This window comes from Pelodiscus sinensis, chromosome 2, assembly GCF_052426305.1.
Source record: "Pelodiscus sinensis isolate ZL-2025 chromosome 2, ASM5242630v1, whole genome shotgun sequence".
Lineage (NCBI taxonomy): Eukaryota > Metazoa > Chordata > Testudines > Trionychidae > Pelodiscus > Pelodiscus sinensis.
The window spans coordinates 14,964,652-14,978,729 of NC_143053.1; the positions used below are offsets into that span (position 1 = coordinate 14,964,652).

General features: G+C 47.6%; 1 protein-coding gene across 6 annotated transcripts in view; it reads left to right on the plus strand.

Moving 5' to 3' along the window:
- The first annotated feature begins 821 nt into the window (after positions 1 to 821).
- The window catches only part of ST3GAL1 (ST3 beta-galactoside alpha-2,3-sialyltransferase 1), a 158,246-nt gene continuing 144,989 nt past the window's right edge, over positions 822 to 14,078 (plus strand). For 2 of the 6 annotated variants that reach the window (XM_006123533.4, XM_006123530.4), the window contains exon 1: positions 822 to 1,594. The gene's annotated coding sequence lies outside the window, so the exon portion shown is untranslated. Of the gene's footprint in view, positions 1,595 to 2,034; positions 2,645 to 14,078 lie in introns of those variants that run through there. The other 4 variants (XM_075920091.2, XM_006123531.4, XM_075920092.2 and 1 more) reach the window with 2 other exon arrangements.

The window sequence follows — 14,078 nt, forward strand, 5'->3', positions numbered from 1 at the left end:
TTCCCCACAATTTCTAGCTTGAAGAGCTTTAGCTTCAGGCCTGGGTGCCTGAGAAGCAGTAAGGTTAGACTTTTCAAAAGTGACTTAGGTGCTTTGGCTCCTAAGTCTCAATGCCAATCAATGCATTTTAGGCTCTTAAGTTGTTTTTGAAAATGGGTGTTAGGCTCCTAAGTGACTTGGGCGCTTTGGAAATCTTTGCCAGTAAGGGTACGTCTAGACTACAGGCTTTTGTCGACAGAAGTTTTGTCGATAGATACTGTCGAGAAACCTTCTGTTGACAAAGAGCATCTAGACTGCATCCAGTTCTGTAGACAATGCAAGCCACTTCGTCGACATGACAGTGTAGACACAAAGGACAGTGTAGATGCAATAATGCCTGTCGACAGAACTCTCTCGACAAAAGGCATTATTCCTCGTCGAATGAGGTTTACAGCCATTGACAAAACAGCGGAGTTCTGTGGACGTTGTGTTGACAGAACTCAGCGGCAGTGTAGACGCAGGTATAGTTTTATTGACAAAAGTCCACTTTTGTCGACACACCCTGTAGTCTAGACACACCGTGAGTGGCCAGCTCCTGACATCTAAGTCTCCTAGGTCCCTTTGAAAATCCCAGACCAAACCCTCTTTCCTTAATGACTAGGAAGCTGGGACCTGCCTTGGGGTGTCTCTAAAGGAGAGAGCGGTGGTCAGCAGTTCTCTGTGCAGCTGAAGTGAACGTAAGGGGGTGCGCCCTGGTGGGCAGCTCCGGCGGCAAGAGTCAGCAGGGAGCTCTTGAAAGAGCTGGCGGGGACCCGGCTGCACTAGGACGGTCTCTACAAGAAACGTTAAGTTGCTTTCACCGCCGCCGTGCAGGGAAGGGTGCTGGGGGAGCGAAAGGGGCCAAATTCCGACCTACGCTTCTCTCGGCACTTCATTGCCTGGGCTTCCAGGTGCTGCTGACGTTAATCAGTCTCGGGGTCTGCGCTCCCGAGTCCCGTCTGCCTCCCGGCGGCTGCGGGCTTGGCTAGCCCCTGGAAGCGCTCCCGACTCCGACACTCCCTTCAGCGGTCTCTCGTCTCGCCCTCGCTCTCCGCCTTCTGTCCGGGGCGCTCCTCGGTCCCTGCATCCCCTCCTTGCTCCTGCCCTGCGGCTCGCCCTCTCCCCCCTTTCGGAGCCTCCCGCTTCCCCGGGCCGCCCCCTCACTCCTCCTCTCAGGCACCCTGGGCCGCCCCTCCACCTCCCTGTCTCTGCCACACGCCGCCCCTCGCCGGGGCCGCCGTGTTTCGCCCTGTCTCTAATCCACGTGGCCCTGGGAGCGCTATATTAGGTGCGCAGGAAGAGCTGCCGGGGAGGCAGCGGCTCGCCGAGGCTCTCCGGGGAAGGGCGCCTAGCTGGCTCCGCTCTCCCACGCGGGAGACGCCTGCTCCTCGGCCGGCTGCTGCCGCTGCCCACTCCCGCTGGAAGGACAAAGGGAGACGCGGAGAGAAGAGGCGGCGGCGAAGGGAGGCGCTGAGGCTCGCGGCGAGCTCCGAGGAACCCGCTTCCCCCCCAACCCAGGACCTGTGAGTGGCCGGCTCCAGGAGGATCCCCCCTTCCCTGCTGGTGCGCGTCTCCGGTGAGCCGCTGGGACCCTGCGCCGCGACGGGGGCAGGCAGGGAGCCCGGGGGGAAAGAGGGGGAGAGTTCCGGGGGTGCCGTGGAGAAGGGGGCGCAGCGGCACCCGGGGAACAGAAAGATCCCGGAGCAGGGGACGCGTGGGCAGAGGAGTCCGCTTGGGGCACAGAGAACACGGGGGGTCTAAGCCCTGCAAGGCTGAAGGGGGACGGGAGGTCCCCGGGCTTACTCTGCGCCCCCAGCTCCCCCTACGCTCGCTGGAGCGGCGTGAGCCGCGGGGATGCCCGTTAGCTGCCCGCCTCCCGGGATAGGGACGCGGCGGCGAGCCTGGCTGTCGACACGCCTCTCACCCCGGGGCCAGAGCCGCTGACCCTGCGGGGATCGCGCGTCTCCCTGGGACTTCGCCCGCAGCAGGGGAACCGCTCCGCGCTCCTCCTGCCGGTGTGGGGGCTTGGGACTGGCCCCCTGCTCTCTTCGCCTGCAGACTGGCCGGACACGCAGCTCCGGAGGCCAGGCTGCCGCTCTAGGGGCTCTGGGTTTGATCTCCGCCAGCTGCTCCGTGTCAGCGTGGAAATGGGAGGGAGCGAGAGAGAAAACTCCGCTCCCTCTGGCTTTGCCCTCCGGGGCCTGGAGAGACACGGGGATCTCGCCCCGCACGCCCCTCGCCTCGCCAGCCAGCCAGCCCCGCTGTGCTGCTCGCTTGCTCGCTTGCGTTGGGTCTTTCCTGAACGTTTGCCGGGGAAGAACTTTGCGTGTGTGTTGCTCCTGGTCTGTGAATCCAGCGGGCGGCTCCCCTCTGCTGGACTAGCCTGGGAACTCCCTTCTCCTGCCCCAAAAGCTTCCTTACAAGACGCCCCCTTTCCGCAGGGAGGGAGCCCGTAGGGAGTTATTCATCCCGCAAGGAAGTTTTGGAAGTGTTGGCAGGTTGGGCTCGGGCCTCTCGCCGGGCAGATGAGTCGCCCTGGCGTCTGTCGATACGGATACATTCACGAAGGGGCTTCTCCTGTCTGTTTGGATGAGCAGAGGCTCTTTCCGGACGCAGCTCGCTTGGGGTAAATTCTGCAGCACCCGCCGCATGGCCGCGACTTAACTTTGGGTTTCAGTGGGAGATTCCTCGGGGAGTGAGAGCAGACTGGGGTTGGGAGGCTTTGAGAACGTGCCAGGGTCTGTCTGGCTTTGCTTCTTTGCTTCCCCGCACCCAGGGAACAAGTAGTTCAAGGTAATCGGATACTTAAAGCGCCCCCTCGCTCAAGAGAGATTCCTACCGCTGCCTCTGCTAACGTGATAGAGATGCAGCCGTGTTAGCCTGGTCTAGCGGAAACAAAATACAGGACTATGTAGCACTTTAAAGACTAACAAGATGGTTTATTAAATGATGAGCTTTCGTGGGCCAGACCCACTTCCTCAGATCAATTTGTGGAAGAAAATTGTGAAGAGCATATATACCAAAGGGATACAATAAAAAAAAGTGAACACATAAAAATGACGAATCAGATTTAAGAACTGAGGAGGGGTGAGGGGAGAAGTGTCTGTGAGGTAATGACATTAGGGGTGATAATGGGAGAGCTATCTTTGTAATGGGTGAGATCTTTAAGACCCCTAGGTAAAGTGTCAAATTTAAGCATGAATGATAGTTCTGAGGCTTCTTTTTGAAGTCTGGAGTTAAAATCTCTTTGAAGCAATATGCATGTTTTAAGGTCATTGAGAGATTGGCCAGTCTGGTTAAAATGGCAAGCAACAGTTTTCTCTCTGAGAGAGCCTTGATGTCTGTTTTATGTGCATTGATTCTTTGGCGAAGTGTCTGAGAAGTTTGTCCAATATACATGGCAGACGGACACTTTAGGCACATGATGGCATAAATTATATTTCTGGATGAACAGGAATGTGTGTTCTTGATCTTGTAACTGGCATGGTTAGGTCCAATAATGGTGAAATTGCCTGCAAACCGTACTGCCCTGTGTGGGTGGCTAGAGGCATTGCTTAGGAAAAGCTTCTTATTGTGGGGCGGGGTCAGGGGTTGTTTCTCGAAAGTTATGCAGCTGGTGGTCAAATGACTGCATAATCTAGGGTTTGTCGGCCTTAGGTTTATCTTCCGCTGAAAGCTGGTGTACAAATATGAGCAATACTTCGCTACTGAATTTTGGCAAGGGGGGGGGAATGATCAGGCATTTTCCCATTATAAATCACACTATCTTCCTACTCCCTTAGGTTCATAACTCTCACTGAGTTGATTTTTTTTTAAAGTTTTTTCCCCCCCTACGTTACAGACTAACATGGCTCCCACCTCTGAGACTTGTACAGTCAGGGTACTTCTACACAGCAGCATTATTTTGGAGTAACTGACATTATTCCAAAATAAGATAGTGTGTGTCTACACAGCCAGCCTTTATTTTGAAATACTATCGAGTTGGAGGACTTCTCAGTCCAACTCCTGTAACCCTTGTTTCAGGAGGAGTAAGGGAAGTCAAAGGAAGAGTAAGGGAAGTCAAAGGAAGAGTGTTCTTCCTTCCACTTCCTGCTGTGTAGACAGTGCCAAAAGCCGAATTAAGCTTTTGACGTAGCTGGAGTTGCGTATCTTAATTCAACTTTAGCCCTGCCGTGTAGATGTACCCTTAGTTACTGAAGACAGCATTTGCAGACAGGAGGAGTAATATACATTCAGGTCAAAAATACTGGCTCAAATGGTATTCACTTATCCATGGAATTTGGCACATAATTAGTAAGGTGGAGTAAAAAAATAACTCATGTCAAAGGTTTGCAATTCACCTGTTGAGCATGTTTTATTATTCGAGCCAAGATTTTCTCACGGGTATTTTTTGTACGTCAGACAGGTCATGAGCAATAAAGGGAAATTCAAGGAAACCAGTGACTTTTACTAAAAATCTCTGTGACAAAAGGGAAAGCAGGGGAGTCCCCACACCAGGGCAGCTGCAGGGGCCCTGGCTCAGAGCTTAAGGGGGTCCCCTGCTAGCTGCAGAGGCCAGATGCTGTGGGGTTCTTCTGCTGCCTGTGGTGGCTCTGAGCTCCCCATTCCCCTACTGCCCATGACAGCTGGGAGTTTCCGGGATCCTCCTCTACCTGCCTTTTCTGGCCACTGTAGGGCAATTCTCTAGCTCCCAGCTGTTGTGAGTTGAAGTCACAAAATCTCTGGAAGTCACAGATTCTGTGAGCACCATGACAAAACCATAATATTATTTATTACATGTGTTTGTGAGTCTTTCCTACATTGAGCACGTTCCAAATCTTTAACAAGACCAATTCGAGTGCTGCCTTACATTAAAACAAACATATTTTTACCCTTTATACATATTTTATTCTAATTAACGGAGAGTTATACTTTACGAATGTGTATTCCATTGGTAAAGAATTAGAATACACTAAAATAAATGAAGTATAAAACAGTATCCAGGTGCTAACAAATCTAGCGCCGGTTGAACCGTTCTAGTCCAGAACGCTCTGGTCCAGAAACATCCATTGTCCAGAATGATTTTTGTTAGCCAGATGTCCTTTTTTCATGGATATGGGCAAGTTTATTGCAATCCCATAAAGTTTGCTTACAGCCACTAGTTCTAGTTCTGTCGTCTGTGCTATTATTTAGCTCGAACGGTATGTCTACACAGCAAAGTTATTTCAAAATAGCTTTACCGGTGTCTACACAGCCAAACCGCTATTTCGAAATTAAATCGAAATAGCAGAGGGCTTATTTCAAAATTGGTAAACCTCATTCCATGAGGAATAGCACCAATTTCAAAATTGCTATTTCGAAATAAGTGTTGTGTAGACTCTTATTTCGAAATAGGGAGCCTCCAGCCCTTCTAAGGGTGCCCTGGTGGCCACTCTGGGCACAACCAAGAAAACTCCTCTCCCTCCCCCTCTCCCCAGAGCCCTTAAAGGGGTAGACTCTGGCCACAGTGCCTGTGCCAACTCCAAGCCTGCCAGCCCAGAGCCAGCTGTCACTGCACCTGACCCAGTGGCCTCAGGACGAGCCAGGCAGCCAGCCCTCCACCGCTCTCCAGGACCAGTCTGCCAGCTCCTAGCAGCCTGCCAGGGGCCAGAAAAAGTGGGCACCTGCCTGGTCCAGAGTGGAGATCAGGGACCTAATTCAGGTTTGCGGGGATGCCTCCAACGTCCATGATCTCCGTACCAAATCAAGGAACGCAACTGTCTGCAGGCCACCAAAGGCCACATGCGAACCCAGGAATAGATTCTCATGAAAATAAAGGAGCTGTGGCAGGCATATGCCAGGGCCACAGGGGGCAGTTCCCAACCCCTGTCCCTATTTTGATGCTGTGGACTGCATCCTGGGGGGCAACCCTGGGGCAGAGCTTGCTGCCTTCTGCTGCTCCAGTCCCTGCTGCCTCCCCAGCTACCACTCCTCTCACTTCTTCTCCCTCTCCTCCTTCTTCCTCCCCACGCCCCCAGGGATGCCGAGGCCCCTGCATCCACGGTGCTGGGAGACAGTTGGGCTGGCAAGACCTGAGCCCTGAGCTTCTCCTCCCCCTTCCTCTCCTTGCCTTCCCCTGCCAGCTCCCTCCTCCTAGGTTTCCCTCTCCCCTCTCCTACCCTTCCTCCTCCCTCTCCCACCTTCTTTCCCCAGTCTCACCTCAGTTTCATTCTCCCCCCCCCCCGCCCGAATTTGGCTCAATAAAGAGGCTTTGTTGTAATGAACACGTGTCTTTTATTGTACAGCAGGAAGCGGGGTTAGGGAGTGGTAAGTGGAAGGACATGAGGGAGGAATGAGTCATAAGCCCCCAGTGGGGCACACCAAGGAAACTGTTTCTGCCTACAGAATGTGCTGCCAGGCTCACAGCAACACGTCCAGAAGAAGCACCAGACTGCCCAGGGGCGGCTCCGGCTCCATGCTGCAGAGTGCTGTGGTGTCCTAAGTGAGGGCAACCAGAGAATGCAGAGAAAAAAATGTGGTGTTGTCCCTTAGCAAGGTAGGCAAGCAAGCAGGGAAAGCTGAGAACTGGCTGTCCGGGGAGGTCCCTTAAGCACAGGTCTCTGATACCTTGTGTGGCTGCTGCCTAAGGCTAACTCCTGACCTGATGCCCTGCCAGAACCAGCCTTAAATGCGATTCAGGGTCCTATCAGTGTGGACGCTCTATTTCGAAATAGCAAAACGCTATTTTGAAATGCATTTCAAAAGTCTAGATGCATTATTTTGAAATAACTATTTCAAAACAAGATATTTCGAAATAATGCTGTAGTGTAGACATATCCTAATTTACCCTTAGCTTTCCTCTAACAGCCCTGTAAGTAGTGGAAGCATTGGGAATGTTGCTAGAGAAGATGGATGTCCCATGATCCTGAAAATTCTCTGGTTTAGAACTGGTCAGGTCCTGAGAATGAAGGACTAGAGAGGTTCAACCTGTATTAGTACTGCACTGCAGGATGTTTGGTTTCTTGACGTGCTTTAGTACAGTGTTTCTCAACCTTTTTTTTTTTTTTTTTTAAATAAAGTACCCTTTTTTAAAGAAAAAAATAAGTACCCCCAGTACCTACAGTTTTCAGACACACATATTTTTTTCTACCAGTGCAACACATTTATTTAAAGAACTTAATAGTAGCTGGGCGGGCGATGACATTTTTGGGTGTAAAAAGTACAAAAATAATAAAGCGCTGTAAAGCTTAAAAATATAGCTTTCTCCAAAGTTCAGTTGTCGACGTTACCCCCCCCCCCTCCCTCCGACTTCTCTCGAGTACCCATGAAGGTACTTGTACCATTGGTTGAGAAACATTGCTTTAGTGTACATAGATAAATTTTTTCTATACAAAAGGTTATCTTGTGACACTACATGTCACTATAGGCAGTGCAAGGCATACACCCCAGCCACTAAACATACACTTGCCACTAAAACTATACTGAACATAATTTAATCCTTTTCATGATTCAGAAGGCACTGCAGGATCTTGCAGTGCCTCTGGGTCATTATCAACATCAGTTGTTGTACAAGGTGCAGGAGATTAGGCTGAATTTGTATTAACCCTATGAAGCTGCTTTTTTGGTTAAATCCCTAATTTCAGCTGGCTTACTTTGCTTTTATGAAAGAGGCATAAGACAAGTGCAGAATATCTAGTTGTATACTGCCTAGCACACTACTATATTGAAGATTTGTATTGGGAGATATAAGAAATGCTAGTTAATTGAACTTTCTGGTTAATTGAGTCCTGGATAATATTGCTTTTACTGTATATTGCTTACTTCCCACCCTCAGTTTGCTTAATTTACCCCTGGCACTACAGCTGGATAACTGCTATGTCTTGGTTTTCTTACTGTATTTAAAAAACAAACAAACAAACAAGTTTGTTAGCTTCAGTGAAGACAAACTGGCTCTGTGGCAAAGTTACTCTGGAATAACATGGGGTGTGAATTTACAGCATTGTAGCTATTTGGAATGTTGTTTCTTATTCTGCAATAAGAGTGTCCCCATGGGGAGTGACTATGGTCATCTTCCCCTTGTAGACAAACCCAAAGCCATAGCTAGTTTTTACTGGGAGGTAAACTTGGCTATGACTGTGGAAGCTACCTCAAGGTAAAGTTTTTACAATGAAAACTATCACAGGTTAGTTAACACAGTGGTAAATACAAAACACCTTTTTCAGTGAAGACCAGTCTCAATCTACACACCTGGTGAAACCCTGCATAAAGAAGTACCAGTTAAAAACTAAAAGTGCATCTACACTTCACCATAACTCAAAATAAGTTGTGCAATTTGTATAGCTCAAATTGTGTATCTTATTTCAATGCTATTTCAAAATAGCTTATTTTGTCATAAATTTCCAAATAACCCGCTATTCCAAAACATCCCTTATTCCTCATAGAATGAGGTTTACAGGGACGTCGGAATACCAACCCCGAAATAAAGGGCTTGCTGTTAAGACACAGAATAGTTATTTTAGGATTCTCCAGTATCCCGAAATAACATTGCAGTGTAGACATACCCACACAGTCCCCCCTCCATCTGAATCAATTTTTTTACCTTGCTGTTCCCTGTAGCTTGTAAAACTCAGAGAGATTAGAGCAGGAAAATACAGTTTTTAGGTCTGTGCAGTTTGTGCTTTTGACAACATTTGGTACTCAGCCCATGTAACTGCTTTCCCTGTACAGTAAGTTGTCCCGACTGTCTGTATGGTTTTCCTTGTGCACCAACAGGGGATAAGAAGACTTAATGTTATTACCGCAGAAATTGGTAGGGGGACTTGAGGGGTCCAGTGTTGGTGACTGAAACTACTTTAAAGTATTTTTTTAATTAAAATGACTAAGTTCCAGTTCTTTTATTTTTCTTTTCACTTACTACAGTGAAAATCAGGAGGAAGTAATTGAAGTTAGCAAATATTTCTAAAAAACTTGTATAAAGGAGAAAAGAAAATAAGACTGCTAGTTCTAGGGTAGCATAGATGGAATCTCAGTCTAGCAGCAGTTAGTAAGGCACTCTGGGATAAAAGGTGCTACATAAGCATGTGATTAGTTGCATTTAGTAACATTTATTTTTCCAGTGGTTTTTTTTGGGTAGGTCATTTTTGGATATACTGGATTTCAAATAGTAATTCTAAAAACTGTGCTTAAGTAGAAATCTTTCCCTTAACGGTAAGAAAATAGCAAAGTTCACCTCTATTGCAAACATTTAAAATGCTGTTAACATTGCTACTTGCTGGAGTCTTCGATAAGTCTGTTTGGTGAGGTACAGATATGGGTCCCTCCTCAGTTTTGTATAAAATTGTTTGTGTTTTACTCTTTATGTCCTCACTGGGTATTGGGGAAATCTTTCTTTTGACCAAATCTTACGTCCATTTGCTCCTCTCTGCATCTACTAATAGGAAGAAATGTAGGAAACTTTATACCAGGACTCACTCCTGGATAGACTGTAGGACAGAAGGTAGATGGAGCCAATGTAACCAAAATGTAAAAAGCAGCGTGTCAGCACAGACAAAGCAAAAGCAAGAGGGAAATTTTGGCATCTGGCCTTTTTTCAATGGATATTTTGCCTGCTTTAGCCCAAACTTTTTTTAAAAATCTATTTTTATTAAGTATCTGACAACTCATACTCTAAGAGCATCCTAGAATATCAAGATTGTTATTTAAGAGGTTCTTTTCTCAGTTAGCAAAATACAATGAATCCTGCAATAAAGAATAAGTAGCTTTAAATGAGTTCATCTTCACTTTTGCTTTAAAACTATTAACAGGACTAAGGAAAAAGGAAGTGCAAAGTGAATAGTCTTGGTGCCTGGTAGGATGCGCTTAATTTAAATGTTGTTTTCTTTATGCTATCAACAAATGGCCCTGAGGTACATCCTGGGCTCTTTAGGCCTACTCTACACTAACCCCCATTGTCAATCTAATTTAAGTCACAAATAGTGTAGCTGAAGTTGCCTTACCACACACAAGATGTCGTGCTAAGATCAATGGGGGGGGCAGCTCTCCCATTGAAACCAGCTACTCTTTTCATCCTAGTGGAGTATCAGTGTCAACAGGAGAGCACTTGGAGATTGATTTTTAGCACAGCAGATGCAATAAATCAACAGCTGGTAGTTTGATTGTGGCAGCGTTGATCCCCAGCATAGTGGAGACAATCCCTTACTTGAAAAACTCACAAGAATTTGTGAATTTTTTTTTTGTTTGTTTTTGTTTTGTGGAAAAGTTCCTATAGGACCCAGTGCTTTCTTCTCTACTCCACAATTTGATAGACAATATGGACCAAACTCAGAACTGATTTAATCATTCGATTTGCACCCATTTACATACATGTAGCCCCAAATCCCGGAGAGGACAGCTTATTGCAAAAGAAAAGCATCAGTGTTTTCTTCCAACTTGGGATACATTGATCTGTACTGAAAAATGAACAGATGCATCATACATTCCATTTCTTAATGTGATAAGAGATTTATCTTCCCTTCTTTGAGGCATATTTATCTATATGACTTTAAAACTTTGAATCCTACCTGTGTCTGTGGTCTAGATGCTAAGTCACAAAGTGATAAGATGGAGTTGGAACTCCCAACCCTATTGAGATTAGACACCTCAGCTAAGACCTCAGAATGGAATCAATAGTGTATTTAGATACAGCCTTTTAATTTAGGCATTGCTGTCAGAAACCTACAAACCTGCTTAGCAACTGACTTGTTAGACAGGACAAGTAATTTTCTTCATATACGTTCTTATAATGTGCTCCTCATTGCAGTCTGAGTGCTTTCTAGTAATGCATTAAGCAACATCAGCCACGTTTGTTCTCTCCCAGTGGGAGAAGTAAAGTGTGCAGTGAAGTGTGTGTTTTTTTTTAATTCCCAAACAGTGTATACTTATGCAAGCTGCTGTATGTTCGTTAGAAAAAGCAACATCAATGACATAAGCTGTGCACTTGGAGCAGAAGGTTCCTTGGTTCCTGTGGGTATTGCCATAAGAATGTCCTTTTGGTATTTTGATGGGCCACATAAGACTTTTCAAATATATTTTTCTGTCCAACAAAACTTGGGCTTGCATTTGCCATGATCTATATCCAAATGCAAACAAAGGAATTACTCTAGTGTAATTATTCACCATGTACTTGAATTCCCTTGACTAAAGGAGAAATTACACAGCAAAGTCAAAGTCTGGAAATCAACGAGGCTACTTGTTACAAATCGGCTTATGCTATGTGGGTTTAATGAGAAACCAAGAAAAAACTTCCAGTTAAGGCACTGGACTTGGCCTTGGGAGATCTGGATTTAATCCATAGATTGACCACAGACTTTAATTGGCTTGCTTAGTTGCACAATCTCGCTAGGCAGTGATAAGACCCATAGCATGGCTGTTGCAGGCTTGTGTCAGCTGACTTGGGCTCAGGGGGTTCAGGGTGGGGGACTATACAATTTGTAGTGTTGAAATCTGGGCTCAGGCTAGAGCCAGGCTGCGGGAGAAGGTCCTGAGCCCAAACATCTATACTACTATTTTGAGATAAGCTGCAGCAGTTTGGGGCTAATCTCTGAGGCTTGATGCTGTGCGTTTCTTATCCCATTGCAAACGTGCCCACAGTGTCAGTTCCCCAGTTGTAAATCTAGCATGATAATACTTCTGTTTTGATGGTAAGGTCTTTAGAACAGGATGTGTTTCTTGATATGTGTTCATTGTGCATTGAAGCCCCAGAATCCAAGCTTTCTCATGGACACTTGCTATCTTTTCATCTTTTCTATCCCCTTTGGTACCCCTCCTTTTTTTTTTAATGCCCAAAATTACCTGTGCCCAGTTTATAGAATCATAGGGTTGGAAAAGATCTTAGGAGGTTGAGTCCAACCCCTGCTAAAAGCAGGGCCCATCCCAGCTAAATATCCCAGCCAGGGCTTTGTCAGGCTGAGATGGAAATTCTACCTCCTCCGTAGGTAACCCATTCCAGTGCTTCACCACCCTCCTAGTGAAATGGATATTAGGGAAAAAACCTAACCTAGACCTCTCCCACTGCAACTTTAGACCATTGCTCCTCATTCTGCCATCTGTCACCACTGAGAACAGCCTCTCTCCAACCTCTTTGGAACCTCCCCTTCAGGTAGTTCAAGGCTGTTATCAAATCCCCCTCGCTCTGCTCTTCTGTAGTCTAAATAAGCCCAAATCCCTCAGTCTTTCCTCGTAAGTCATGTGCTCCAGCCCCCTAATTTTTTGTTGCCCTTGACTGGACTCTCGCCCGTGTGTCCACATCCCTTCTGTAATGGGGGGTAGGCAAAATTGGCTACAATTGGCTACAATACTCCAGATATGGCCTCACCAATGCCGAATAAACGGGAATAATCAGTTCCCTAGATCTGCTGGCAGTGCTCCTACTACTGCACCTCAATATGCCATTAGCCTTCTTGGCTACAAGAGCTCATTGTTGATTCATATCCAGCTTCTCATCCATTGTAATCCCCAGGTCCTTTTCTGCAGAATTGCTGCTTAGCCAGTTGGCCCCCAGCCTGTAACAGTACTTGGGATTCTTCTGTCCTAAGTTTAGGACTCTGCACTTGTCCTTGTTGACCCTCATCAGATTTCTTTTTGACTAAATCCTCCAACTGTCTCATCACTTTGGACCCTATCCCTACCCTCCAGTGTAACTATCTCTTCCCCCTAGCTCAGTGGTCCCCAACCATTTGGGGTTGCCGGGCGCCAGGGGGCGTGGCCGTTCGCCCGCGGGCACGGCGGGACCCCCCGAACGGCCCCCCCCATAGCCGCATTCCCGGGGCCGGCGCTGGCGCTCTCTTCCCCCTCTCCCCCAAGTGCCACGCGGCCGGGGCCGGCGCTGGCGCTCTCTCCTCCCCCTCCCCTATGCGCCGCGGGGAGTCAATCCGAGGCACCCCCGGGGCCGGCGTTCACCGTGCGCCACGCGCCCGGGGCCGGCTCCGGCACCACGCATGCGCCATGTGCCCGGGGCCAGGCCAGCCCTGAGCACTTGGCGGGCGCAGACAAATGCATGGCGCCCGCGGGCACCGTGTTCGGGACCACGGCCCTAGCTTAATGTCATCTGCAGACTTGTTGAGGGTGCAACCCATCCCTTCAAACAGGTCATTAATAAATTCAAGTTGTGGATGAGGTGTCAATATCCCCTCCCCCCCCCAATACCATTTGCAACATGTGCAAATTACCACAAGGTAGAAACTAGAAAATTCCTGCCCGTTGTGACAAATTGTGCTTTATGGCCAACTTAAGAAGCGCCCGCAACATGGGAAGGTCAAAGCTTTGTATAGCAACAAGGTCAAGTAAGGCCTCCAGAAACTCAAGCATTCCTCTGACATCTGGGCGAATCCCGCCCACTATTGCTCAGCTTGGAGAAGCTAGGTTAAGACCAGTGCAGTCACCACAGAGAAACCAGGCTGAGGCCTGCAGGTAAGTCAGGAAGCAAAGTGAGCTCCAATCTCCATCTGGTGAGTGGACCTGTAGGAATTGAGGGGAGGTTTGATACTCGCACATCAGGTTCTTTTCCCAGGCTGTTGCTTTGCACCCTAATGGACCGAATCTGTTGGAGTACTCCTTCCCTGTTGAGTGTACACCCACTGATTTATATGGGAGTGTAGCACAAGTAAAAACAACAGAATTTGCCCTGATGGAGCTGTAATGTGTCTGCTTTCAGTCAAGTGGTTTTGGGAGGGCCCGCTAATCTTAAGAGTAATTGAATTTTGTCTAATTTGAACTCCGCCCCTGAGTAAAACTGACTGGGACCAAAGATTAAACAGGAAAAATGGTCTTGTAAAAACACTAAATTAGGCCTGGCTTCAATTCCTGGCTCTTCCCCATTTGTGTCCTTGGGCAAGTCATTTAATTGGCTTCCATTCTCTTCTCTCACAATAAAGTGTGGAAGCTAATATCTCCTTTGTGGTCAGTATAGTAGGCTGTAAAAACTTTTGGAGAGAAATTCTCTCATTGCTTCTTTGTGCTCAGTTATTCTGTAAAGCAGGGGTCTCAGACGCATGGCCTGTGGGTCATCTCCAGCCCAAGCAGTTCCACAACATGTGGGTCCCTGCAGCCTGGGGGTGTGTTTAGTT